Source organism: Nannobrachium achirus (genome assembly GCF_963921795.1).
Source record: "Nannobrachium achirus genome assembly, chromosome: 20".
Taxonomy (NCBI): Eukaryota; Metazoa; Chordata; class Actinopteri; order Myctophiformes; family Myctophidae; genus Nannobrachium; species Nannobrachium achirus.
Genome location: NC_137827.1, coordinates 47,527,292 through 47,554,217, shown reverse-complemented (window position 1 = coordinate 47,554,217; position 26,926 = coordinate 47,527,292). Strand labels below are relative to the sequence as shown.

The 26,926-nt window shown below is 42.1% G+C and overlaps 1 protein-coding gene across 1 annotated transcript in view; it reads right to left on the bottom strand.

Annotated features, from left to right (window-relative positions):
- gfra4a (GDNF family receptor alpha 4a) overlaps positions 1 to 26,926 on the bottom strand; it is a gene marked incomplete at both ends in the record, with an annotated part of 278,845 nt that overhangs the window by 162,994 nt on the left and 88,925 nt on the right. The gene's annotated exons all lie outside the window — the stretch shown is intronic.

Genomic DNA, 26,926 nt, shown 5'->3' with positions numbered 1-26,926 from the left:
TGTCCCGCTTTTCCCAATGGCCGGCACGTCCCTGCCGCTGAGTGCCACAGGGGGAAGTGTGTGGAGACACATGCACGCACACACGCAAGCACACACACCTGCCTGCCTGCCTGCCTGCCTGCGTCGTCTTCCTGAGCAATTGCTGTCTTTGTGAACATGTCTTTGCCTTCATGAGCAATTCTTAACTGCTCGCATGATAATTGAAAGTGCTGGCCTGAACCAGTTTCCTGACGATACTGGCAGCATCTTAAGAAGGGGTAATGCCTCATAAATGATGGCGTGTGGGCCCGCGTAATGATGAGGAATTAGAAATACCCACAGGCATGCATCATCATCAACATCAAGCAGGTAGAATAGCCGTGATAAAGCGCCGCGCGGGTCAGGACCGACTATTCAAATCTAGATTTCGGGGGAGGACGCGTCGTGTAAACAATGACAAATGACACACTGTCCCTCCATATACAATCTTTTAGATAAGGGGTTTTCAAAGTGGGTGACGGGGCACCCTGGGGTGCCGCGACAGCAGTCCAGGGGTGCCGCGAGATCATTTGATAATATTTGGAATTTATTTGGACACTTGAAAAAATATTATTTAGTATAATTTTAAGTTATTTTCAGTCATGTTCTAACCAAAATGGCTATTATCTCAACGTTTTCCTCGCAACGTAATCACTAAAATATCGTCACTGTCGGGCAGAAACCTTGTATCTCCAAGTTTCAAATGTTTATGTCTTTTGCTCTGCTTCATCATACAAGACTGTCGCACAAAACTAGTGAAAACAGCCGATCTACAAGCACACAACGCCTCTCGTTGCGAGGCGTTGTGTGCTTGTAGATCTGCTGTTTTCACTAGTTTAGTACATTTTATAGATGATAAATACAAAACGAAGGTTTTGGACATACAAGGTTTCCACCCAACAACGACGATATGCTATGGGGTGCCTCGGATTCAAAAAATATTTATGGGGTGCCCTGAGACAAAAAAGTTTGGGAACCCCTGTTTTAGATGGAGGCCCTGAAACAGCATAGATTCAACATCGTGTCTTTTTTTCCCCCCATCTTTAATCACAGAGGGATTTGTTTCCCTTTCGTTTTTCCTTGGTGTAAAACCTTGGTGTAAATGTTACTCTGATGTTTCAATTTGGTTACATTTGTAGACTGTGGGTTAAATTAACTGTGAGCACTGAGCAATTACTGTACACAGGAGCAGCTGGAAGGAGACATCCATTTCTCAAGGGCGTTGCAGCGGTGCAGAGTTGCTTATTCACTTTCACAGCACAGGTTTTCCCTTGGCCTGTTGGGGATTCAAACCAGCAGCCTTTCATTCCCAGGCCCATTGCTCCATGCGTTCACACTGCTCTCACCCTGAGGCTATTGTCCGACAACATCCGATAGCAGCACAGCTGGTGGAGCACAGGTCAGAACCACTACTGGATATTTATTTAGAGATATATCGTCGTTGTCGGGTGAAAACCCTGTATGTCCAAAACCGTTCGTTTTGTGTTTATCATTTAAAAAATGATCTAGAATAGTGAAAACAGCCGATCTACAAGCACACAACGCCTCGCGGTGCGAGGCGTTGTGTGCCTGTAGATCGGCTGTTTTCACTACCTTTGTGCGACGGCCTTGTCTGATGAAGCAGGGCTTTGCTTTGTGAAAAAACGTACAAATGTGAAACTTGGAGATACGAGGTTTCCGCCCGACAACGACGATATGTAGACTTTAGCTTGCAATGTGTAATGGCACGGTGTACCAACAATAACAAGTGTCTTAACACATTCACAGATAGGTATTAATTAACATCCTTGTTGGTATACTGTACAACACTTGTTTTTCTGTGAACAAAAATAGCTGGTCTACAATGACCTGCTGTACAAACTGGTTTTTCAACAGCACCTTCACAGTGTAGTCTAGTAGCCAGCCCATAGACCCCCATTGTGAACCCAGACATTTTGAGTACCCTAAAGTTTTATGTTAGAAATGTTGAGTAAGGTTCCCCAGCATGTAGAAATTGCTGGATGCTAACTTGCATATGTTGAGCAATTTTCATATTTAGCATAATTCGATTTAATTAGCATAATCACCTATAATAATGGATAATATGTCAAAAACTGATTGGCTGATTTGAACAATATTGGAGTGGTTTTGGGGGTTATTGAGGATGCTGAATCCATTTCTGACATTTTCTAAATTCAAAATGGCTGTTTTAAACCGGAAATGGCCATATACCAACTTAACTCATCTAGTGCCATTCCCGAGATATCTCGCGAAATGTACTCGAGTATCTGTAGTGCCCATTCACGGGATATCTCGGGAAAAGTAATATATCGGCGAGTACATTACCGAGAAGAATGGCCGGCGGTCCGGAATTTAAGTTGGTATATGGCCATTTACGGTTTAAATCGGCCATTTCGAATTTAGAAAATGCCAGGAATGGATTCAGCATCTTCAATAACCCCCAAAACCACTCCAATATTGTTCAAATCGTCCTATCAGTTTTTGACATATTATCCATATAGGTGATTATGCTAATTAAAGCTTATTATGCAAATTATGCAAATTGCTCAACATATACAAGTTAGCATCCGGCAGTTTCTACATGCTGGGGACCCATACTCAACATTTCTAACATAAAACTTTAGGGTACTCAAAATGCCCGGGTTCTCATTTTGGCTACTAGACTAGTGGGTAAGGTTCCAAACACCTGTCAGATTACCTTGAACGCTTCCCTCCCGTGTGACCCCACCAGTCCATTCACAACGGAAGCTGACGAGCATTAAAAACACCAGGCTTGTCTCAGAAGGTGTAATTATCTTCGACAGTTACAATCCCTGTCAAAAGCAGGGTCAGGTGTGCGAGCAGGGGAATCACCACAGCTGGGCCGCTGTTACCTTTGGCACCAATCAGTGGTTGCTACTCCCAAACTTCATTATGCAACACAATGGCCTTCACTCAAGCTTTGTTTAAAGGTTCATCAAAGATTTAAGCCCTGGCCTACATACTTCTGCATGCTATAGCTCAGGGGTGCCCAAAAGGTAGATCGTGATCTACCAGTAGATCACCAAGGGTGTGCAGGTAGATCACATGACATGCCTCTAAAAATATATAATTAAAATCTAAAAAGAATATATCAATATGACATCAAGAAGGGCCTGTCAGCTCCCTTCATGGCTTCTCAAGTAGGCAAACCTCCAATGCAATGCTTTGTTCAAGAGTCAGTAGCATTACAAAGAACTCCAAAACCTAGCACTTCCATACAGAATGGGATGAAGACTTTCCCCCCAGTATTTCCCATTTATTTCCCCCTTACAGTAAGTGTGTTTGTCTAAAATGTAACGCCAGTGCTGCTATTCCAAAGCCCCATCAGGCCCTCAGCTAAAAGTAGATCTCACGTAAAAAATGTGTGGGCACCCCTGCTATAGCTGATGTACAAGCTCACACGTAGAATTGTATTTTGACCGTTTCTGAAGGAGGTTAGTGCACACTGTGCAGCGCTCCAGAACCCAGGTGAAAGGATTTGCGCACTCAAAATGGGCGCTACCTTCACGATTCAATTCGATTGCGATTCACCAGGTAACGATTTGACCCGATTCTGCGATGCATTGCGATGCATCAGGGTTAGGGTTAGTCAACATATTTATTTTAGAATTATAATATATATGTTATTATATACAGTATTATAAATATGTTATAATTATATTTAGGCTTTGATTATCGATGATCTATTATGTCTCGTTGCAGAGTTGAATTGAATTTTATTTCGATGCAATGCATTGCTGAATCGACACCACTTTGATACGTATACTAGGCCCATGTATAATTTTGATTACATAATAGGTACACCTAACCTTAATGCAAACTGACTTCAAACACCAAACATCTAAAATATGGAGATTAGAGGTTTCTTCTGATGTAAATCAGGCTTAGAACGCCGGCGTTTCTCTGGCACGGTCCTGCCTCTGTGTGTGCGAGTCGCTCAGCTCTGACATAAGAGCGCGAACAGGACTTAATAGAAAACGTGTCGCGTTAGCCACCGCTCCTGTTCGATATTCAAGCATATCAGTCACACGCTGTGATTTATCGACCCGGATCTCCTCAAAGCTCTGCATTCACGTCAGGAGTTGTGAACCCTCCCCCCAATTGTCCCTCCCTACACCCCCGATTCCCTGCGTTGTGTCCCAGGGGACCACGGTGCTGTGGGATGGCGAGTCCAAAGCAAGGACTTGGACGTGAGGCAAACAGTGGCGTAAAGTAACTAAGTACATTTATTCAAGTACTGTACTTACAATTTTCAGGTATTTTTTGCGCAGGTGCAGGGCAACCAAACATAATCTCTACTAGTCCCTCCCTAACATTTTAGTCTATAGTTTGCATTTGTTGATGACGTTGTCAGTATATTAGTTTTAGTCAGCTTAGCTTAGTTTTTATTCAGTTTACATCAGTGAAAAAAGGTAGTCTACACAAACTGTTATCGTAGTTTTACTCGACGAAATCAACACATACATTTTGATGCCAATACTTTTGTACTTTTGCTCGAGTAAACTTTGAATTCCGGTACTTCTACTCGTGACAGAGTATTTCTGCATTGCTGTGTTGATGCTTCTACTCAAGTACAAAATGTGAGTGCGTTTACCACCTCTGCCGGCCAGGCTCGTTCACTTTCTCTCCACGTCTCTCTCTCTCTCTCTCTCTCTCTCTCTCTCTCTCTCTCTCTCTCTCTCTCTCTCTCTCTCCCCCCCCCCCCCCCCCCTCTCTCTCTCTCTCTCTCTCTCTCTCTCTCTCTCTCATTGTCTTCATAGACAATCAATACCTGTCCGTCCAGCAGGCACAATCAAACACCACAAGATGAATTCAGTGTGCAGCACATTATTACACCGCGTATTTAATATGCACTCCATCAAAGCCCTCCTGATGTATTGAAGACTTCGTCAATTGGGGAGGAGATTTACCGCCGCGTTTTGCGAAAGACGAATCTGCTGTCATGTTCTTTTGATAACTCAACTGCCTCGCGTTAACTCCCTTGGCGTGAACTTTGTGCAGACGATGGCAAAAGACGCAGCTAGGAGCAGTTCTGGCGTTCTGTGAGTGAAATCTCTCTCTCTCTCTCCTGGCAGTAGTACCACAAGGGTATAAGACTCCGCTGTGTCAAGGGCACTTCTCACGTTTCAATAAGAAAAATCACACGCGTACGCCTTTATCAGGGGGTATTCGTTTCACACGGAGCAATTACTCAACGGTCCTTCACCGTTTCTCCCTGGTAATCCAGGGCTGCTTAGAGCCGTCCGCGACGGGAGGCTTGTAGAGCGCCTCAGTATGCATCTCCGCAGCGATATGGGGATTTCCGCCGGGCAGGGGAGAACCGCGCGGAAGCAGCGCGAACAGAAGGCCAGGTCAAATGTGTGTGTTCTTTGCTCCGTCCTCCCCTCTCTCCCCCCGCGGTGGCTCGGCTTTAATTTACATGTGTGAATAAAACAGCACAGGGTCTCTCGTCTCCAGGAGAGAGAGAGGTATCGATGGGGCCCAGGGGTGAGGGAGTTTGGGGGTTTGGGGGCCACGAGAAGCCTTGAGATATGGAATGCAGGTACGTATTCATATTCAAAGCACCGCCTTTGGCGCCCGTTTTCCCCTCACAGGGTCAGCGGACTGTTCAATGCGGCGTGGCTGAGAATGCACAAAGACATGATCGGGGGTAAACAAACAGAATTATTGCCAGTACGGGTCGTCTGGGTTGAGATGTTCTTCCGCATTATGTGCCACATAATCCTGTGTGTTAGCAGCCGATTTAAAAGAATGAAAACAAGAACTCCAAAAATAATATAATAAAAATGGCGTACTCGGTTGGAGCGGAAGGACAAAATGTCTTTGGGCATAATAATCTCATTTTCAAGGTTAAAGGACAACTTTGTTTTTTTACAACAAGGATTCATATTTTAGATTGTAATTAGAGGAAAGAAAACGTCGGTGTTAAAATGTTTTCATTTGCTTCGTTTTATTGTTTTATTGCGTTTACCGTGCTAAAATGTGGTGCATGCGTAGGCATGGGGGCATGCGTACGTAAGTGGCTAAATATGTATTTTTAGACACAATAAAGCTCTTTGCACACAGGACAGTTGCGTTTTTTTCGTTTGTGGCATGAATAAAACGCATTGGATTTGGTGTGCAAGGCTGTGCGGAATCGGCGCTGCGGATCCAAAAAGGAGTCATAAAAGGAGTGATGAGTTTTTTACCGCATGCGACAAGACGCACAAATCGAACTGGGTTCGATTGAGAAAAAAACGCACGGCGGCAGCCACTCGTCGCACGGCTAATTCGGAGCCGGTGTGCATGAGGTCATAGAGAATCATTGTTTTCTTTTCAAAAAATTATATTGTCCGTTTTATCCGTGCGGTTAAACGCGCCTGTGTGCAAAGGGCTTAAGCCAGCAGTTTCTTTATTGCTATTTACAGTAACACTTCTAGCCCCCATAAGTCATATCCAACCATGAAAGGTTGCGTTGTATCTTGGGAATGGGCTTATTCTGTGTAAAATGACATATTTAGCCTCTTGCACGCATGCCCCCACCCACTGAAATAAGAATCTCTAAAACAATAGAAAGAAGTAAATTAAATCATTTTAACACTCATATTTTATATTCTTTAATTACAATCTAAAATATGAATCCTTGTTGTAAAAAACTAAAGTTGTCCTTTAACTGGGGAAGGACAAAATGTCTTGGGGCACAATAATCTCATTTTCAAGCTTAACTCATTCTGTGAATTCTCTGCAGAAACAAGCTTGTATCATGTAGCTTGTCCTTCTGTGTCTATAATTATTAGCTGTGATTAATGACATTATTTTGTGTCATTGCCACTGAGACCCTGGTTAAACCTGTCAAGCCAGATACAACTTCAGTCATCCAATTATGCCAGGACACATTTAACTAACAGGTCCAGACACACAGAAATGTAATTGTGTTTTCAAGCTTTGCTGTCAGCTTGATTTGAACTCGTGCCTCACACCGTGATCCTAATTCTATGTGGTCTTAGTCTCTCGATGACAGACTTCTATGCCCGGCAGAAAAGGACAGACCTTTTCTTTGGGTGATGGCTAGCCAGATTGACGTGGTCTTGATACAACACAGTCACAATGCACATGCTATAAGCCAGTGATTCTCAATCGTTTACATTTCAAGCGCCCCCAGTTTGATATTGTCGTTGTCGTGTGGAAATGTCCAAAACCGTTCGTTTTTATAATTTTAAAAAATGAACTAAACTTCATCAGACAAGGCCGTCGCACAAAAGTAGTGAAAACAGCAGATCTACAAGCACACAACGCCTCGCACAGTGAAAAAACGTACACATTTGAAACTTGGAGATACGAGGTTTCTGCCTGACAGTGACGATATACATTAGGCCACGCGCTCCCATTTCATTACAATAATATACTATACATATCTCTGGTAACACTGGTACAAATGTCAATGTTTATTTAACGCACAAAATGGAACCAAATGGCCCTGAAAGCGTCCATTTGGTTCCATTTGTACTCTCAGAGTTATTTTTGTACTCTCAGAGTTATGGACCCATGAGGGTCCATACGGACCCCTGGTGGTTACCCGGATCAGACGATGCGAAACAGCGCTATGGACTAATAAGTAACGTGTGTAAAATTAAGCAGGGAGATTGGAGAAGAATAAACATTATGCATGTACAGGCGTAAATACGTCCACGGGGAGAAGCAGAACAGGCAGCTTCCACATTGTATCACTAGAGCATATCACTCTGCAAGACTGAATCCACAATACAAAACGATGGTTTTTGTTATCCTCAGAGATCCATGTATTATTAACACCAGTAAGATGTCCTACGGGCGAGAAACGACCAAGGTCACGCTGAAATAACAGAGACTGACACAATATGTCCATATATGGGCATTCCCAGATATGGGCTTCATATTGATGACATCAGGGATCTCCACACACTGTAAAACCAAACATGCTGGATAATTCTGCTTAGGCATAAATATGGAATACACTTAACTTAGTTTTCATCAGCATGTTATTCCTAATCACTTAAACTAAGTTAATAGTACTTTTGGTCCAAAAAACTGACTAATTTGATTGTTTTGAGTTGTGTTTATTAGAAAAAATAAGTTCCTGATGTTAAAACTCATTTAAACTAAGTTACTAGTACTTTGGAGTCGAAAGACTTGAGTTAACTTAGAAAAACTATGTTCAGTGCTTTTTTTCATCATTCACACATGTGCAGATCAGTCCAGGGGCGGGACTTGTTGTCAGTTGAAATTTGAAAGCAGCCCCTTTTGAATGAGGAAGAAAAGCACTCAAACAGAAGACCTACTCTGTTTTCTGTCAGCTTTTGGACTATTTTTATGCTCTGTTCACTGATTTGGTGAGTACACATTTTATCCTTGATCAAATTGTTTTGATGTGTTGTAATTCAGCTAGTTTTGTGTGGTTGCTTTCTTTGATACAGTTTGCTATATTCCTTAAAAACAGTGGCTGCTAAATTCAGCCTGGTTTACATAGCTTTCTCCACATTTGAAGATGGGCAAATTTCAGCAAAGTACCACTGCTCAAAGAAACCCTTCATTCTTTGAGCTTTCTTTGAGCAGTACTACAGTTAACTATACTCAAATAAATGTAAATAAATTAAGGGAACATTTTGTTCCCTTCATGTCTTTGAGCAGTATTTCTAGTGTAGAGGGAAATTTAATAGCAGAGGAGCTATTCAGAGTAAATACTTAAAGTGCTTAATGTCTAGATATTGTTTGAGATAAAAGCTATGTGATATCTGTTTTTCATGGTTGGCTCAACTTGTGTCTCTCTTTAGGTCTCCCAGGCCAGCTCAGACTCAGTTGACCCTTCTGCTCTGTCCATCTCCCAGAGCAGTTACAGGTATTCTCACCCACACCTTTTGAGATGTTCCTTTTAGGCAGGGTGTTTCTACTTGTACTGTACTACATTTCAAGTGTATTGACTATACTTGTACTGTTCTCCATTTTGTCTAATAAAATAATCAGTCAATCAATCAATACACAATGTTTACACATTGAACAATTCATTTAGAGTAAAAGCTGCATTTAAAACCGCCCCCGAAGTCAAAACCCACCAATTGAATTCCCACTTAATTCAAATTCCTCCTTTGCTTCCTTTGCTGTCATTGTTTCACATGGGTCTATGTAAAACCCAAACATGGACATAATTTCACAAAATTCTCCTTTCTCTTAGGACATCAAAATGGACCGACGGTTATTGCTGAGAGTTGCAGCCACAACAGGGACCACCGCATCGCACATTGAAGGGACACCACAAATGCCAAGAAGAGGACAATGGCCAGAGTCCTTTGACGTGTATACACCCAAGTTCTCAGTGGATGTTAATCAGAAACTTCTGGGAGATCGTGCCTTTATGAGAGCTGGAACACAGAACTGAGGACCTACTAACTGTTTACAGTTGGTGTGCTGACTATTGACAATGCTCTTCAAAAGGGTCCAAACTGCACCTAGAGCCCTGCACTGCCATCGAACTGGAGGGGATATAGTCATCGTGGATATTAGAGACTTGCCTCAGGATTTTCTCTTTTATTTGGCCTTGTACACATGTACTGCAATTGGATTACCCAAAATGCTTGGGAAATGGACATGCATTGATAAGGTAATGCTGGGATTGGGGAATAAAGCCCTCACACTGAAACTTATGAGCTAAAAAAAAAAAAAGATCTATACAAACATGTAAAGTACCTCAACTGTTTTGAGACGGGATGTGATTTTATTTATTAAAACAATTGCGGCTGAACAATTATGTTAGCTTTATATTACTTTACTACATTTTAAGTTGGGTATTTATAAAAAAGTTGAAAGCTAAATGGTAATCTCTTGCTAATGTGTTGTTCAACACAGCTCTGTCTATATAATATGTTGGTTTAACCTTGTAATGCTGCTGTTTATGCCCTTTGAGCTTGTACATCTACTTTTGTGTGACTGTAGTATGAAGAAGTGGGTCATTACCTTAAGAAAGATCACACAAATGCTAAAATATGGAAGAGGTTCTGCCTGGTGAACATGATATTTGAAAATAAACTTTAGTTGAAGTGTCCTCAATGCATTGTTTTGTTTTTGGATTATTGTTTTGCACATGCATGTTATAAAGTGTTGTAATTGTATAGTAGAATTCTAAATTCAAGGACATTCAAGAATTGTATTTGTTATAGAATTTTCAAGAAAATACATTTAATTAAGGGATTTAGGCTACATATATGTTTTAAGTACTGCTTACTCAGAATAACCATGTTTATAGCACTGCAACACATACAGCTTACTCAGAATAAGCACGTTTTGTAGTGCTGCACATTCAAAATAACCTAGTACTGCTTACTCAGAATAACCACGTTTTGTAGTGCTGGACACTCAAAAGAACCTAGTACTGCTTACGCAGAATTAACGAGTTGTGTAGTGCACACTCAGAATAACCTAATACTGCTTACTCAGAATAAACAGGTTGTGTAATGCACACTCAAAATAAACAAGTACTGCAGTGCTTACTCAGAATGAACAAGTTAATCGTACTGCTTACTCAGAATGAACAAGTTTCTCTAACTCATCATTACTGATTGTACGTTAACTCAGTTTTTTTGAGGCAATGAGTTTCTGTACTTTTTTTGAGTTAAGTCAACGCGTCAGGGATTACAGTGCATATGGGCATAAAAGAGACAAGGACAGAATTAATTTGCAAGTGTGGTTGCTGTAACGCGAGTCACACTTGCATAGTCGTCTCCATGTATGGCTATCCAGGGTTTGATGAGGTCAGTGTTGTGATCTTCATATATGAAGATCAAAACACTGGCCTCTACAAGTTCACAACGGGTCGCATCGCGACACATTATGAGCTTGTAGATCAGCTATTTTCAAATGGCCGAAATGTATATAGGGCTGAATGTTTTGTAATAATGAATGAAGTAATTTGTAATAATAAAAATCTACACGGTAACTAGTAACTTACTAGCCTCGCAACAGCCAGACTGAGTCTGGGAGTTGTCCATAGACAACGCATTACGCGATGACGTAGTTACTTACTTTGACTGACAGGTCCAGTCAGTAGCCACCAGTGCATCAAAACATTGTCGGCAGAACGGCAAATACGTCTTTTCCAGACAGAAATTCCAAAGGTGCAAACTGTCGTTCGTTTTTAAGTTATGAGATGCCGTTGATTTCAGATAAAACTTCGCTTAATGCAGCTTTTATTTGCGATTTGTGAACTCGCGTCGGACACGGGGTCCGCCATGTTTGTTTACAAAATGCGAGAGCTGTAGCAGCCGCTCGACCAATCAGGAGCGGTGTGAGGCGGGTCGCTCCAAATGCAGCCATTTGATTGGAAATTAGAAAGTAAGTTCTCATAAGAAGACTCTATGGGAGGACCAACAGACCGAGAAAGGAAGCACATTGGTGATGACGTAGCTCGGGATGGCCCGGCGAGGCTAGTAACTTACTAGTACGTTTTCAAATAAATGTAGTGGAGTAAAGGTACAATATTTGGATCCGAGATGTAGTGGAGTAGAAGTAAAATTATAGGAAATTGCATTGATTGGAAATAAACAACAGGCCAATTCCTATTATACCATATTGGACCCACTCACAACATTTACTTTGAAGACATGGTTTAAAGTGGTGAATCGACTTAAAATGGAAAGGGCGATCAGGGTGTTGAGGTGGCCTGCCTATGACCCAGATTTCAAACCTGGAGTATATGATCATACCTTTAGGCGGTGGGCTCGTGATGATGTCACCTCTTTTTGTACTATAATGGATGACAAAGGATTAATGAGTTTTCAAAAAATCAAAAAAGCATGTCAACTACAAACAATAACTAATAAGGACTTATTTAGATATTTTCAACTACGGGAGTATTTTAGGGAAGAGGTGGTGTCGTCCGAACCTGCGGCTGCGAGTGATGATTTGTTAAAGGTTTTTGTCCAGGCATATAAAACGGAGTTCAAAAGATCAGTATCTAAATTGTATAATGGCTTGGTATTATCCAGAACTAACTCCACAGAGTATATTAGGTGCAAGTGGGAAAAAGACCTGGAGATAAGTATTACTACAGAAGATTGGGATAATATGTGCAACACACAGTGTACATCCACCAGCTCAAGAATGTGGAGGGAGTTCTGTTGGAAGAATTTGGTTAGATTTTTCATAACACCCCAAATTAAATCAAAGCAATTGAAAGTTGCTCAGCCATGCTGGAGACAGTGTGGTCACATGGGGAGGATATTGGAAGGAAGGATGTACATTCCATCATGGGAAAGATAATGTCTTTTGAGTTGCCTCTGAATTGTACCTTGCTATTACTTGGAAATATCCCAGAAGAGATTTTAACACCTGATAAATACTTAATTAAGATTTTCCTAGCTGCAAGCAAAAAGGCGATTACACGTCGCTGGTTACAACAGGATCCTCCAACTAAGGAAGATTGGATTTCTATTATAAAAGAAATATACACTATGGAAAGGCTAACTTTTATACTTAGACTACAAGAGGACAAATCAGACAAATATTGGGAAAAATGGATTCTCTTTCAACAGCCCATGGACATTGCTTAGAATAGAGACATTGTACTGAAGATTGTATCTTTAATTGTCGACATAAGATGTGCAGCCCACCCAGTTCTTTGTTTTGTTTTTGTTTTTCTGTCTTGTTTCTTTTGTTGTCTTTTGGTAGTTGTTTTCTTTCTGTTTGCCTTGTTTGGCCTCGTGTTTTGTGTGTTTAATAAAAATTGAGTTAAAAAAAAAAAAAAAATTATAGGAAATTGGAAATATTCAAGTGAAGTAAAAAATACCTAAAAATGTTACTTAAAGGACAACTTTAGTTTTTTACAACAAGGGTTCATATTTTAGATTGTAATTAAAGAATATAAAAGATGAGTGTTCAAATTATTTCATTTACTTCTTTCTATTGTTTTATATTGAGTCTTATTTCAGTGGTTGTGGGCATGCGTACAAGTGGCTAAATATGTCATCTTACACAAGCCCATTCCCAAGATACAACGCAACCTTTCATGGTTGGATGAGACTTATGGGGACTAAAAGTGTTACTGTAAATAGCAATAAAGAAACTGCTGGCTTATTGTGTCTAAAAAGACATATTTAGCCACTTGTACGCATGCCCCCATGCGTACGCATGCCCCACATTTTAGCACGGTAAACGCAATAAAACAATAGAGCGAAGCAAATGAAAACATTTTAACACTCACCTTTTCTTTTCTCTAATTACAATCTAAAATATGCCTTGTTGCAAAAAAACAAAGTTGTCCTTTAAGTACAGTACTTAAGTAAATGTACTTAAGTTACTTTCTACCACCAATGATGTGTGTGGCCACTGGCTTGCCTTGTTGAAGTAACAAAAACACCTGCACTCCTCTCCAAAACCATCCTAGAGATAACAACACGGTAGCATTATTGTATATCCCCGCCACCAATGTAATCATGACAAATTCTTATCCATGAGTTACTTTCTGAATAAAGTGCTTCTGATTCTGACACCAGGCCAAAATGTGGTCTCTTATCTCCCAGATTTTTATCACATCTCTGAAATCCCTATTGAAATGGCAAAAGTGTGAGCTACAGTAGGTAATCTGTATAAGGCACAGCGCTATGGGGAAAGGGATGTGCAGCAGAATACATGCAGAAAAGAAATAGAGCTCATGTGTTTCAATATATAAAAATGTAGATTATCACCCAGGCATACAGTATATAGGCTACAGTATACACACATGCAGGTGAAAGTTTGTGGATGTACATATCGTCGTTGTCGGGTGGAAACCTTGTATCTCCAAGTTTCAAATGTGTATGTTCTTTCGCAAAGCAAAGCCCTGCTTCATCGTACAAGGCTGTCGCACAAAAGTAGTGAAAACAGCAGATCTACAAGCACACAACGCCTCGCACCGCGAGGCGTTGTGTGCTTGTAGATCGGCAGTTTTCACTAGTTTAAATCATCTTTAAAATGATAAATGCAAAACAAACGGTTTTGGACATACAAGGTTTCCACCCGACACCGACGATACACGGTACTGTAAACACCACACCAGAAGCTTCAATGTGCATTTGTCATACAGTAGATTACTGTAGGTGTTCAACTGGGGTCTAAACCATTCCCTCATCTCAATGTCAGTAGTCTTTTCGGTATACATTTAAAGAATTTGATCTATTTGAATAGTTTGCTCACTTTGTGAAAGGGACACCATTGTGACCTTCAGTTCACACCACACCCAGTAGCCTTAAGCCCATATCAGAGTCCAAGGTGAAGAGCTATCCACCGCAAATTTTAGGTGGAAAGCTTTCCACCTCAAGTCAGAAAGTAAGTGGAGGCCATCATAGTCAGTCACGGTGAAGTCCTATTCACCGTGACTGACTGGTCTAGGTCGACCAATCAGTGAACGGGGTGAAGAGCCTATCTGTCTGAAAGTAAAAACAGAGAAATGTGTCGGAACTTGCGGTGGAAAGCTCTTCACCGCAAGGAATGGCGTAACGTTGTAGTTTTATGACTCAAAAAGACTACACTGCGGTGGATAGCTCTTCACCGCGGTACCGACTCTGATAGGGGCTTTAAGGCCAGTCCACACCAATTCAACCCACTTAGACTGGGAACGCATTTTAAAGCATTATTTTGTGCGTTAACTATTGAAAAATAGCATATATACAAGCTCACAGCACGGCACCGAGTGCCGCGTTGCGAACTTGTAAATCTGCTATTTTTTAAAAATCGTGAAAAGTCTGAATATATCAAATCCTTCTTGAAAAATGTTTCTACATCAGTGGTGCTTAGACCTTTTCATGTCAAGGACCCCCAAAACCATATGTATTTGGCCACGGACCCCCATCTCAAAATATTTAGTTCCAGGGACACCGTTTTAAGGAGTTGCATTGGTGTGGACTGCCCTTAAGTTTAATAGTACATTTTGTCCTAATTGGAGAGAGGAAAAAAATCACAGCAGCCTCCGAATGATCACACAGCTGCCCTTATCGAAACAATTTGTGAGATGCGAACAAGTGGCTTTAGTGAGAGAACTTCTTTTTAATCGCATCATAAAGTTGAGGTAAGCGATTATGTCATAACATTATCATAATGTGTGAAATGGAACGTATTTTATCTTTGAGCCATTAAGATCAGCTTGGTAGGAGCACATAGAATAATAATTTAAAACGTCATTTTCGTGAGGCATAGTGTCGGTGACCCCAAACTAATTGCCCAAGGTACAGTACAGTATGTCGCCAGTCTCGTAACTGAAGGGCTTGTATACAGTATGTGACGGTTGTGACCATATACATGTAACGACCGGGATTCGTACCTGGGTCTCCTGCTAGACCAAAGGGATATTGGACTGGGGGAGATACTAGACTTTTGAGGCCAGCAGGCTGAGGTAGTAAGTCACTCTGCTACATATACACATACAGTATATACAGTATACAGCATGTGACTGTCTGCAATTATCAAAATCACAACACAGGGCCATGTAACTCCATATCACTAGCTCAGTGTGTGTGAGTGTGTGAGTGTGCGTGCGTGCGTGTGCTTGCGTGCTTGCGTGTGTGCGTGCGCATGTGTGGCTTTTTGTAATGCAATGAGCCACGCTCTCCATTCCTCTCTTTCCCGCGGCAGGCCATCCCTTGGTTACATCACATACTGCGAGGATGAAAGGTTAGTGAATGCCCTCCACTCTGCCTACAACGTCCGTAGCTATGGCAATAACATCATTTCTAACTTTAGACATACCTGTGACCGCCACAAGTCCTGAAAAGGTCTTTCTCCAAAGTTTAATAACAGGTCTGAGGAACACTGAACAGATGTTGAAAGTGCAGGACGCATTTTACATTATGAAACGTTTGCTTAAGGCGAACACGGCCCCAATTCTCACCCATTGTTACTTTCATTTATCCGAACAATTAGACCTACTTCCAACAATTTTAGTCCTGCTTACTTTATACTGAATAGAAGAACGGCTGCAATGTTGTAATTTAAATCAGCAAGAAACATGTCCTCAGTTTAACAAAGGAAGTAAAACGAAGGCCCCATCCACTGTCTGTCCAATAGTAAACCTTAGTGTTCAAATACAGGGGCGTCACAAGGGGGGGGGGGGGGGGGGGGGAGTGGGACTGAGTTGCTAGGGCCCAAGGTGGAGGGACCCTAGTAACTTTAGCTATTGAAAAATAGCAGATATACAAGCTTACACCGAGTGCCGCGCTGCAAGCTTGTAGATCTGCTATTTTTGACAAGTCGTGAAAATGTGTGCAAATCTTTGAATATCATTTTTTTAAGCAAATTCAAATTTTGCTTCTGGGGGGGTCCCTGGAACTAAATATTGGGGGTCCGTGGCCAAATAGACATCATCTTGGGGGTCCTTGACATGAAAAAGTTTGAGCACCACTGACATGAAAACATAGGTTTCTTGCACACATTTTCACTATTTTTCAAAAATAGCAGATTTACAAGCTCGCTACAAGCTGTGAGCTTGTATATCTGCTATTTTTAAATAGTTAACATTCATGGGGGGCCCCGCAGTGAATCCTTATACCCAGGGCCCAGAATTTGGTGTGACGCCCCTGTTCAAATATATAATGAATAGACATTTTGTAGCATGATCATACAAATGATACCGTTTGTAATGTACAAGTATAAGATCAGCTTTCATTAGAGGGAGTATTGCATATTTGACTGCAGATGGAAGAGGTGCACATCGCCTTCATGTCCCTAAACCATTACAGCAACGTTGTATTGTTCTATTTAAAAGTCAAAATGGAAGTTTATGTAAAAATGTGCCCTTTGTAATTGATGAGAGACATGTTTTTATATCCATTCCATTATGCGGATAGCGCACGCCGCAGCTGCAGTTCACACCGATTTCCATATTCTCCAATCTCAGACAGTTATTCTGTGTGTTCCATTATTTTTGAAAATTCACTCCAAAGGCACCGGGGTAGCCTACTGTCATGTATTTTTGGAAAGTCAGAGCTTTCAGTGTGTCCTGTTCATAAATCCAAGAGCCGCCCTGCACTGGGTGATCTAGATAGTGTTATCACGTATAACTATTCACAACTAGTAAGACGCCTCAGGGCGACATGCGACCTAGGTCGCGCCAATTCTTGGCCATCTGGCCAGTGATGTATATCGGAACAGTTACCCATATATGGAGACCCCTGGTACACATATGGAGATCCATGTACTGTATATGGAGATATGCTGTGAGGGCCCAAACATGCTTACTCAGTTATTCGTTATGTGAAAGTCCTATGACGTCTATGACATCTGACATCATACCCTTTTATGCCAATACATGGAGATCCCTGTCTGTAGAACCAGCCACACAGATATGGGCTGTCTTGGCCATATATGGATTCTGTTAGTCTGGTATGTGGCCGATGTGGCCTCCATATATGGGCATTCCCATATGAAGTCCTGTTAGATATGGGCTTAATATTGATGACATCAGGGAACTCCATATATCACAGTGAAGCCAGAGTGTAATGTCGTCAGAGCGGCAAACCCATTCTTTTAGAGTGGTTCCCCTGACATCACAGTGACATCAGAGCATGATGTCAGAGCGACAAACCTATAGCACCAGTGTCAGGCATGACAGAGATACATACATACATACAGACAAGCTGTGACCGTTTACATACTAATCTGCGACCTACGGTAGCAATAACACGTAAAAAGTAGACAACCAATAAATTGCTGTTCGACCGTGTGGCTCCGTAGAAGGCTAGCTGTCTATAAGAGGGCCTGTGTGTGTGTCATTTCTTTCCCACGTAAAAATAGAACTGCCCCGCAGTGAATCCTTATACCCAGGGCCCAGAATTTGGTGTGACGCCCCTGTTCAAATATATAATGAATAGACATTTTGTAGCATGATCATACAAATGATACCGTTTGTAATGTACAAGTATAAGATCAGCTTTCATTAGAGGGAGTATTGCATATTTGACTGCAGATGGAAGAGGTGCACATCGCCTTCATGTCCCTAAACCATTACAGCAACGTTGTATTGTTCTATTTAAAAGTCAAAATGGAAGTTTATGTAAAAATGTGCCCTTTGTAATTGATGAGAGACATGTTTTTATATCCATTCCATTATGCGGATAGCGCACGCCGCAGCTGCAGTTCACACCGATTTCCATATTCTCCAATCTCAGACAGTTATTCTGTGTGTTCCATTATTTTTGAAAATTCACTCCAAAGGCACCGGGGTAGCCTACTGTCATGTATTTTTGGAAAGTCAGAGCTTTCAGTGTGTCCTGTTCATAAATCCAAGAGCCGCCCTGCACTGGGTGATCTAGATAGTGTTATCACGTATAACTATTCACAACTAGTAAGACGCCTCAGGGCGACATGCGACCTAGGTCGCGCCAATTCTTGGCCATCTGGCCAGTGATGTATATCGGAACAGTTACCCATATATGGAGACCCCTGGTACACATATGGAGATCCATGTACTGTATATGGAGATATGCTGTGAGGGCCCAAACATGCTTACTCAGTTATTCGTTATGTGAAAGTCCTATGACGTCTATGACATCTGACATCATACCCTTTTATGCCAATACATGGAGATCCCTGTCTGTAGAACCAGCCACACAGATATGGGCTGTCTTGGCCATATATGGATTCTGTTAGTCTGGTATGTGGCCGATGTGGCCTCCATATATGGGCATTCCCATATGAAGTCCTGTTAGATATGGGCTTAATATTGATGACATCAGGGAACTCCATATATCACAGTGAAGCCAGAGTGTAATGTCGTCAGAGCGGCAAACCCATTCTTTTAGAGTGGTTCCCCTGACATCACAGTGACATCAGAGCATGATGTCAGAGCGACAAACCTATAGCACCAGTGTCAGGCATGACAGAGATACATACATACATACAGACAAGCTGTGACCGTTTACATACTAATCTGCGACCTACGGTAGCAATAACACGTAAAAAGTAGACAACCAATAAATTGCTGTTCGACCGTGTGGCTCCGTAGAAGGCTAGCTGTCTATAAGAGGGCCTGTGTGTGTGTCATTTCTTTCCCACGTAAAAATAGAATAGCGTTCCGTTTCCACGAACCCCGCACCTTGTCTGGGCTTGCTTGTCGCAGCGTACGGTAAGCCCTGCCCGGCTGGGCCGCATCGTTGATTCGTGTCGAGGAAAACTAACACTCCTTTTTCAATCCGACAGATTTTCCAAATCTAACGATTGTCTGCCCTCTGTCTACAATACTCTGACGTCATAGTACTGATGTCAAATACTGGCCTGGACACGGAACACCATATATGGGCATAGGACACGGAACACCATATATGGGCATAAACGGGTGAAACCAATTCTGACATCACTGATACCGCTGCCTGTATATGCATGCGTCCACGCCATGGTAACATCCGCATGCTGAAACAATGCCCAAATTTGGAGATGACTGACATCACTGATACATCTGGGTTCTCCAACATTACTTCTGAGACTCCTACATTCAATCCCTCATATACAGTGCACACTCCCCAGGCAAGGTCCTAGTGTACTTTAACTCTTCTTTCAAAGCCATCGACGAGTATGTTCGTCAAATCGTCCAAGATCCACAGTGCCAAAGACAAGTGCTACGTGAAAACACTTGGATTTGCTGGCAATAAACAATGTTGTATATCTCCCAGTTAAAGAGTTAACAATTATAGATATGTGTGTGTGTGTGTGTGTGTGTGTGTGTGTGTGTGTGTGTATATGCGCACTTCATAATGCTTCGTAATCATAATAGCGTAGATTTGTTGTTTGATGACTATGCATGTCCCGCACAAGGACATTTGTTTTCTCTTGGGAGAAATTACATTTCCGAGGCTTTTCTTCCATGACACAGTGGAAATTACCTGTGCACCCTCTCTCGCACCGAGCACAGCACGGGGGTGTAATGAAAAGCACCCATTTGATCGTCATGATTGACTCCACTGGCAACAACCTACTCGTAATATATTCAGATCAACCCAACCCATCTCACCATTTTGCTGTGGGTATTTCTCCCATCTGGAAAATATCAAATGACAGGTGGGCCCACCTGCCACACCGTTGACTATGCTTCCTATCAGGCCTGGAATTTCGTCATTTTACGGGCAAGGCTACTTGGCCTTTGGTGTTGTCCGTTTTTTGAGGGCACAAAGGCCAAATGCCAGGGCAGGAAGGCCATAAAATAAAATAAGATATTAGTCCATTGAAAGAATTTGTTGAATCTAAGGGTTAGGGATCCAAATATGCAGTGAAATAGATAAATGATGGTATTTACAATCTGATCCATGCTCAGCCCTGCACCAATCAAAGTCGCTGGATTGGTTTAAAGATGGGGAGTTAAGATTTCAGAATCTCAACAAAAGACACTGGTGTCTACATGACAAGAAAGAGACACCGGTGTCTACTGTCTACATATTGACAAGAAAGATACAGAGGAGAAAGTGATGCAGTCAGCTGGGGCATTAAGGCCACTGTGGCCTCAGGTCATGACATCGTTTTGAGGGGCACAAGGCCAAACTGAGGGGCAATGGCGGCCATGGCTTCATACCGACATTACCATCCTTAGAGCACCACACTCTCAATAGTGGAGTTAAAAAATGAAAGGAAGAAAAACTAAAGGACGGATTAATGCAGTAAGTAAGCCTTGCCGAGCCATGAGGCCCATAGGGCAGGAGCCTATCTCCTGATTCTGTAGCGTGAGGCAGCTTGATGTACAAGTACACCCCGTGGACATGACACTAGTACTGTACTGTATGTCGCAGGGACTTACCCCCAATCCAACCCTTATTGCTGTGTGCCAAGCAGGGAGGCACTGGGTCCCATTTTTCACTCTTTAGTATGACCCGACAGGGTTTTGAACCCCGATTTCCCAGTCTCAGGGTGGACACTCAAACCACAAGGCCACTGAGTAGGATTAATGTAGGCCAGGGGTTTTCAAAGTGGGTGACGGGGCACCCTGGGGTGCCGCGACGGCAGTCCAGGGGTGCCGCAAGATCATTTGATAATATTTTGAATTTATTTGGACACTTGAAACAATATAATTTTAAACTTGAAGTACAAAGTTATTTTCAGTCAGTTCTAACCAAAATGGCTGTTATCTCAACGTTTTCCTCTCAACGTTGATCTCTAAAATATCGTCACTGTCAGGCAGAAACCTCTGTCACACAAAATTTGTGAAAACAGCCGATCTACAAGCACACAACGCCTCGCGGTGCGAGGCGTTGTGTGCTTGTAGATCTGCTGTTTTCACTAGTTTAGTACATTTTATAGATGAAAAATACAAAACGAACGGTTTTGGATATACAAGGTTTCCACCTGACAACGGCGATATGCTATGAATATAAGGTGCTGGGAGTGAAAATTATAATGTAGGGGTGCCTCAGATTTAAAAAAAAACATTTATGGGGTGCCCTGAGACCAAAAGGTTTGGGAACCCCTGATGTAGGCTATATTGTAAACATTAGCAAAAGCTTTAACCTCTCGCACCGTATATACTTGGTTGACTGGAGTCCCCCAAGGATCTGGAGCACCTACCTCATGTACCCACCTGAAAAATTCATGGTTGAAAATGAATTAATATTGACGCATGAAATAAATATATCATGTTATTTGAATAATGTAATGAAGTGCGTTCACACACGGACCCGGTCAGGCACATGACGGGAGCAGGCACGGGGCGCACACATGTTATTAAAAGAAGAGAGAGGGAGAGAGAGAGAGAGAGAGAGAGAGAGAGAGAGAGAGAGAGAGAGAGAGAGAGAGAGAGAGAGGTGTGCACTATGGTTATACCATGACTGGATTGGACATTTCTATAATTTGTTATTATATAGCGATTGCCCTGTCCACATACCATGACTACTACATGTATTATGTTCTGATGGGCTGCCGTGTGCAAATATGGTTATGTTGTTTAGGTTCTCAACCTGTGGGTTGGGAGTTCCCAAATCATTTTTGGGGGTCCCCAGATGATTAGCTTTAATGTGAAACACTGTTTTCTCACTCAACATAAAAAAACAACATAAGGTTTAAGTGTATAGAGGGTATCTGCATATTTCTAAAGTGACAATTTAAGGAATTTTGAATACCTCTAAAATTACAAATTAAACATTGGCCAAATTGTCAAATATTAAAGGCAGAAATTGTGAAAATAGCGAGGCATTGTGAGCATGTAGATCTGCTATTTTCACAATAGAACCGTGTAATACAAAATGTAATGCCTCAACTCTTAGTGCTTGTCAGGGTGGGGGGGTCCCCAGTTAAAATAGGATTATTTTTTGGTGTTGCGGCCTGAAAAGGTTGAGAACCACTGGTTTACGCTATGTGATAATAAATTAGTAGCAAATCCCCATTCCAAAAGATCCCCATCCCCACTTAATGCTAAATAAGCCTGGGTGTTAATTCCTGGTAAATGTGTTATCAGTTCATCAAAGGCTACACTCTGAAATGTGTCTTGCTACTTGCTACACCACACACACACACACACAGAGAAAGGGGGTAGAGAGAAAATATATTGTTGCTGCCAGTGTTATTAAAAAGCCAAAGCTGACCTATCTTACAACAATAGCCAAGTAATTCATCAGGGTTTAGAACTTGGATTGTGTGGGTTTTGTGAGAGCACCGCTGGCCATATGGTTCATAAGGGCACCTACGTTTATTTGTATTTATTTTTTCGTCTGCCGCAGCTCCGCACCCCCTGGTCAAAAGCACCCAACTGAAAATAGCCAGTCTACAAGCTCACATGCAGAGCTCATAAACGTAAGCTCACAGAGCTTGCGAATGTGCTCTTTTCGGCGAATGCTCTCCCCACAATTAAGCCCCTTTTCCACTGGCCAAACACCACACCACTCCACACCACACCACACCGCCCACTTATGCCAGGTTTTCCACTACAAGGACATGGGTAGAGTGGTGTGAAAGTGGTACTAAATGTGATACTAAAAAGTATACAATCTAGAGTAGGTTTGAGCTAGGCCAAACAGGGCCAAACACTTCATAATGACTGATCACCCACTGACCTTTCATTTAGACCACCAGGATATAGTTGTAATGCATGATAATAGAATTATAATTATCATAGTTACATTAATATACTTTATAGTGTATTATATTCACAGTTATAATCCATATGGTGTATTATAATTTAGGATAGTTGTAATACAAATTTATATTGTATTATAATCACAGTTAAAATGGTCAATTTGTTTCTTACCGAAATGTAGATATTTTTATGTGGTGTGGTGTGGTGTGGTGTGGTGTGGTGCTAAAGCTGCAGTCGAAAAGGGGCTTTTGGGACTCTATGGTTCATGTGGTTAAAGTGAAAAATAATTGCTTAACATCTGCATTGTAGACTACTCAATTATCCACAATTAGAGAATTAGAGCACATTTTGATCAACACTGTTATCTCCCATATGGTACCACATGTCAATACAGCATGGAATTGTGGACCAAATCGTATCCAAAGACAACAAAATATTCTACGTTTTGGGTCTGGGAGGCTAAATCTCATCAAATGGTGGTCCGCGGCTCAAATGCAGAATAAATAATGGACCTTGATATGAAAATGGTTGAAAACCACTGCGTTAGAACAACTGTTTATTCCCACCAATGAGAATAGGGCTCTAAAGTATCTAAGGATGGCAATGTCGGCCTGTTCAAACCACCCTGGTCCGATTGGATTTCAGGAGCAGCGCAGCCTCTAGGAGGAACGGTTAGCGGGGCTTTTAGACTCTTAGTCCTGCTATCTAAAGAGATAACTGAAGGCAGACATCTTCTTCTGGCTCCCAGGGCTGCCTGACTTTGATCCTAACTCTTTGTGAATGGTTATCACCTGGGAAAAGGTCCCAATTATCTCCCTGTGTGACTCTAAGCGCTACAGCATCCCACACACACGCCGCCCCAAAAGCCATGGAATAAACACAGGTGTGGATGAGCTATAAAGAAAGACACATACGGAAGGACAAATAGAGACAGAGAGACAACACCACACGCACACGCACACACACACACACACACACACACACACACACACACACACACACACACACACACACACACACAGTGGCACAATGTGGCACAAAGCAAAGCTAAACCAATTGAAATGTATATTTCAGCCAAAACTAAGAGACGACTAGATCTGGCATGTGTAGTCGCTCACCAGAAAATAGACGATCTACAAGCTCACTGCAATGCATCCCAATACGACACATTGACAGCTTTTACAGTACAGTAGATCTGCTATATTATTGGTGATGTCTGTCTGAGTACACAGCTCCGATCTGATAACTTTCCAACAGCGTAGACAGTCAGTCCCAAGGATCAGATCTGAGGTACAATTTGGATTCACCGAGGCCTGTCACAATTATTACATAATCGTCTAATCACAATTATTTGAGATAATCGCAATTATTTTTGCCTAATCGTCATAATTGTTTCTGCTAATAACAGCAGAAATAGCAGATCTACAAGCTTACAACGTGTCACTATGTGACGCTATTTGAATTACTAATGTTTAAGTATAAAATGATTAAATTATGTTAGTAATCTTCCCCGTGCAGTTTGTGATTATGAAGCCTAAATGGCGAACTATCAAGTTTATATTCATTATGTTCCAGTCTTCAATGCCAGAAACACAATTAAATCATTAATCGCAATTACTTGCGAATGGTGACAGCTCTAGATTCGCTCGCAGTCGGAAACAAACCCTTTAAGTTGTCAGTGGTTTGAACGAGACCAGCGAGCCATGCAGTGATGCTGCCCGTAGAAGAATAAACACAACATGCGCTAAGTGCTCAGCAGGGTAGCTGCGAAAACATCGTTCACCGCCACTGAACAGGACATGATATCTTGCTTTGCAATGCGGTTATCGCTTTCCCCATCAAAGGCCACGGTTCAAAGTGAGGGTGGGTGTGTGGGGCCAAGTTAAGGGGAACTTATGGGGGGTGAAATAGTATGGGGGCGGTTGGTGGGGGTTACAAGGGTGCAGATTAAAACCCATTTAGGCCTAGAATTATTGACTGCTTTAACCAGTGAAAAATAGCAGATATACAAGCTCACAGCGCGGCACCGAGTGCCGCGCTGCGAGCTTGTACATCTGCTATTTTTTGAAAAAGTTGTGAAAATGTGTGCAAATCTTTGAATATATGTATTTTCAAAGCGAACGTTTGTAACTCGAATTTTACTTCTGGGTGGTCCCTGGAAGTAGATATTTTGAAATGGGGGTCCGTGGCCAAATAAATATCATTTTGGGGGTCCTTCACATGAAAAGGTTTGAGCACCACTGACATAGTAGTCTCTCAAGAGCAGACTAACTGAGCTCCAGTTAAGTGTAAAGGACCTTTTCTTTGACGATGGCTGGCCAGATTGCTGACATAGAAACAGGATTGAAAAGACACTTATAGAATCGGGTCAAAATTCAAATTTTCACGATATTTCAAAAATAGCAGATCTACAAGCTCGCAGCGCGGCACTCGGTGCCGCGCTGTGAGCTTGTATATCTGCTGTTTTTCAATAGTTAAAGCATAAAATAATGATACACAAAATGTGTACCCGTTCTAAATGGGTTAACAGCAACAGTGCGTGGTGGGAGGTAATATAAAGGCCTAGAGCAACTGGAGTGAAAACACAGAGGGGGTGGGAAGATGTCAGTTGGTGATCAGAACCTAATTTTACGCAGGAGGGGTCCAGAGATGGCGTTGGTATAATAGCAGAGCAGACTAACTGAGATAAAAGACTCTGACCTGGTCAAAGGTCCAGCTTATTACACGCGGACAGCGGATCAGACGAATGAGGAGGAGGTATAGCGATGATGGATGGACGGATGGGCAAATAAACGGACACGGGGGAGCAGATACCTCGATACCTGTGATACCTCGATACCCGGCCGTTTTTCGCCCGGCGTCGCCGAACGGGGGTCCGCGGACCACCGCGGCCGCCGCAACCACCTCCGCCTCGCCGATACGAATCTGTACAGCCATCTCCCGTCATTTTTAGACCAGGATTGAGGGAGTAGCAGGCAAGATTCCTTCACCAATGTAAACACAGTTGCTGAGGGAAGCTACTTCCTGAAGAGACAGCAAGACTCGCTGTGATTGGCCGGTGGTGTATGATCCGTGCTGTGATTGGCCGGTAGTGTATCATGTGGGAGATGACATCATTTTGCCGGGAAATACAGCCTACGGGCGAGGGAGATATGTTATTCCCTCTGTGTTTTGCTGAGGATAAACAGTTTTTCGTTTCTTTTAATGAGAAGCTACGGTACACACGTCTACACAGCCCGAGGACCTTCAAATTACTCGCAGGACTCCACGGTGCCAGCGTCTGGTTTACCTACTGTAGCTCTGACGATAAGAACTTCTTACCCATGTGACTCCGTGTAATGTGATTTCTGCCCTTGAGAATGTAATCAAATCTTTAAAATAAGGTTTGCTCCGAGTTAATCCTCTTCAGCGAGGATAAGTGCTACGGTGACAGATGCTTTCACACCCCCATACTAATTGTCCCGGTTCTTCTGACAACACTGTTGTAACAATACCGAATAACACTGTTGATCCTGAAAGACACTTTAGCCATAACCCTAACAACATCAACCTCACAGACTGACCCTACATTTCTTAACCACATCGAACCTGGCTTGCAGATTGGCTATTGTTGCTATTTGTCACGAGACAAAGTCTATAAGGCTTAAGTGGGTGACTGACTATTGTTCTTCTTTTTGCTGATGTCATACATTTACAGTATGCACATGAACATAAACTGATAAGGAGGACACTGAAATGTCCTGGATGGACTTATTTCCATTGTTTATAATGATGGAAATGCATTTTTTCTTTTTTGGGATCACTGATTTTCGCAGATAGTGTTTTTTTTTTTTTTACTTTGTGGCTCAGGCAAAAACTGAA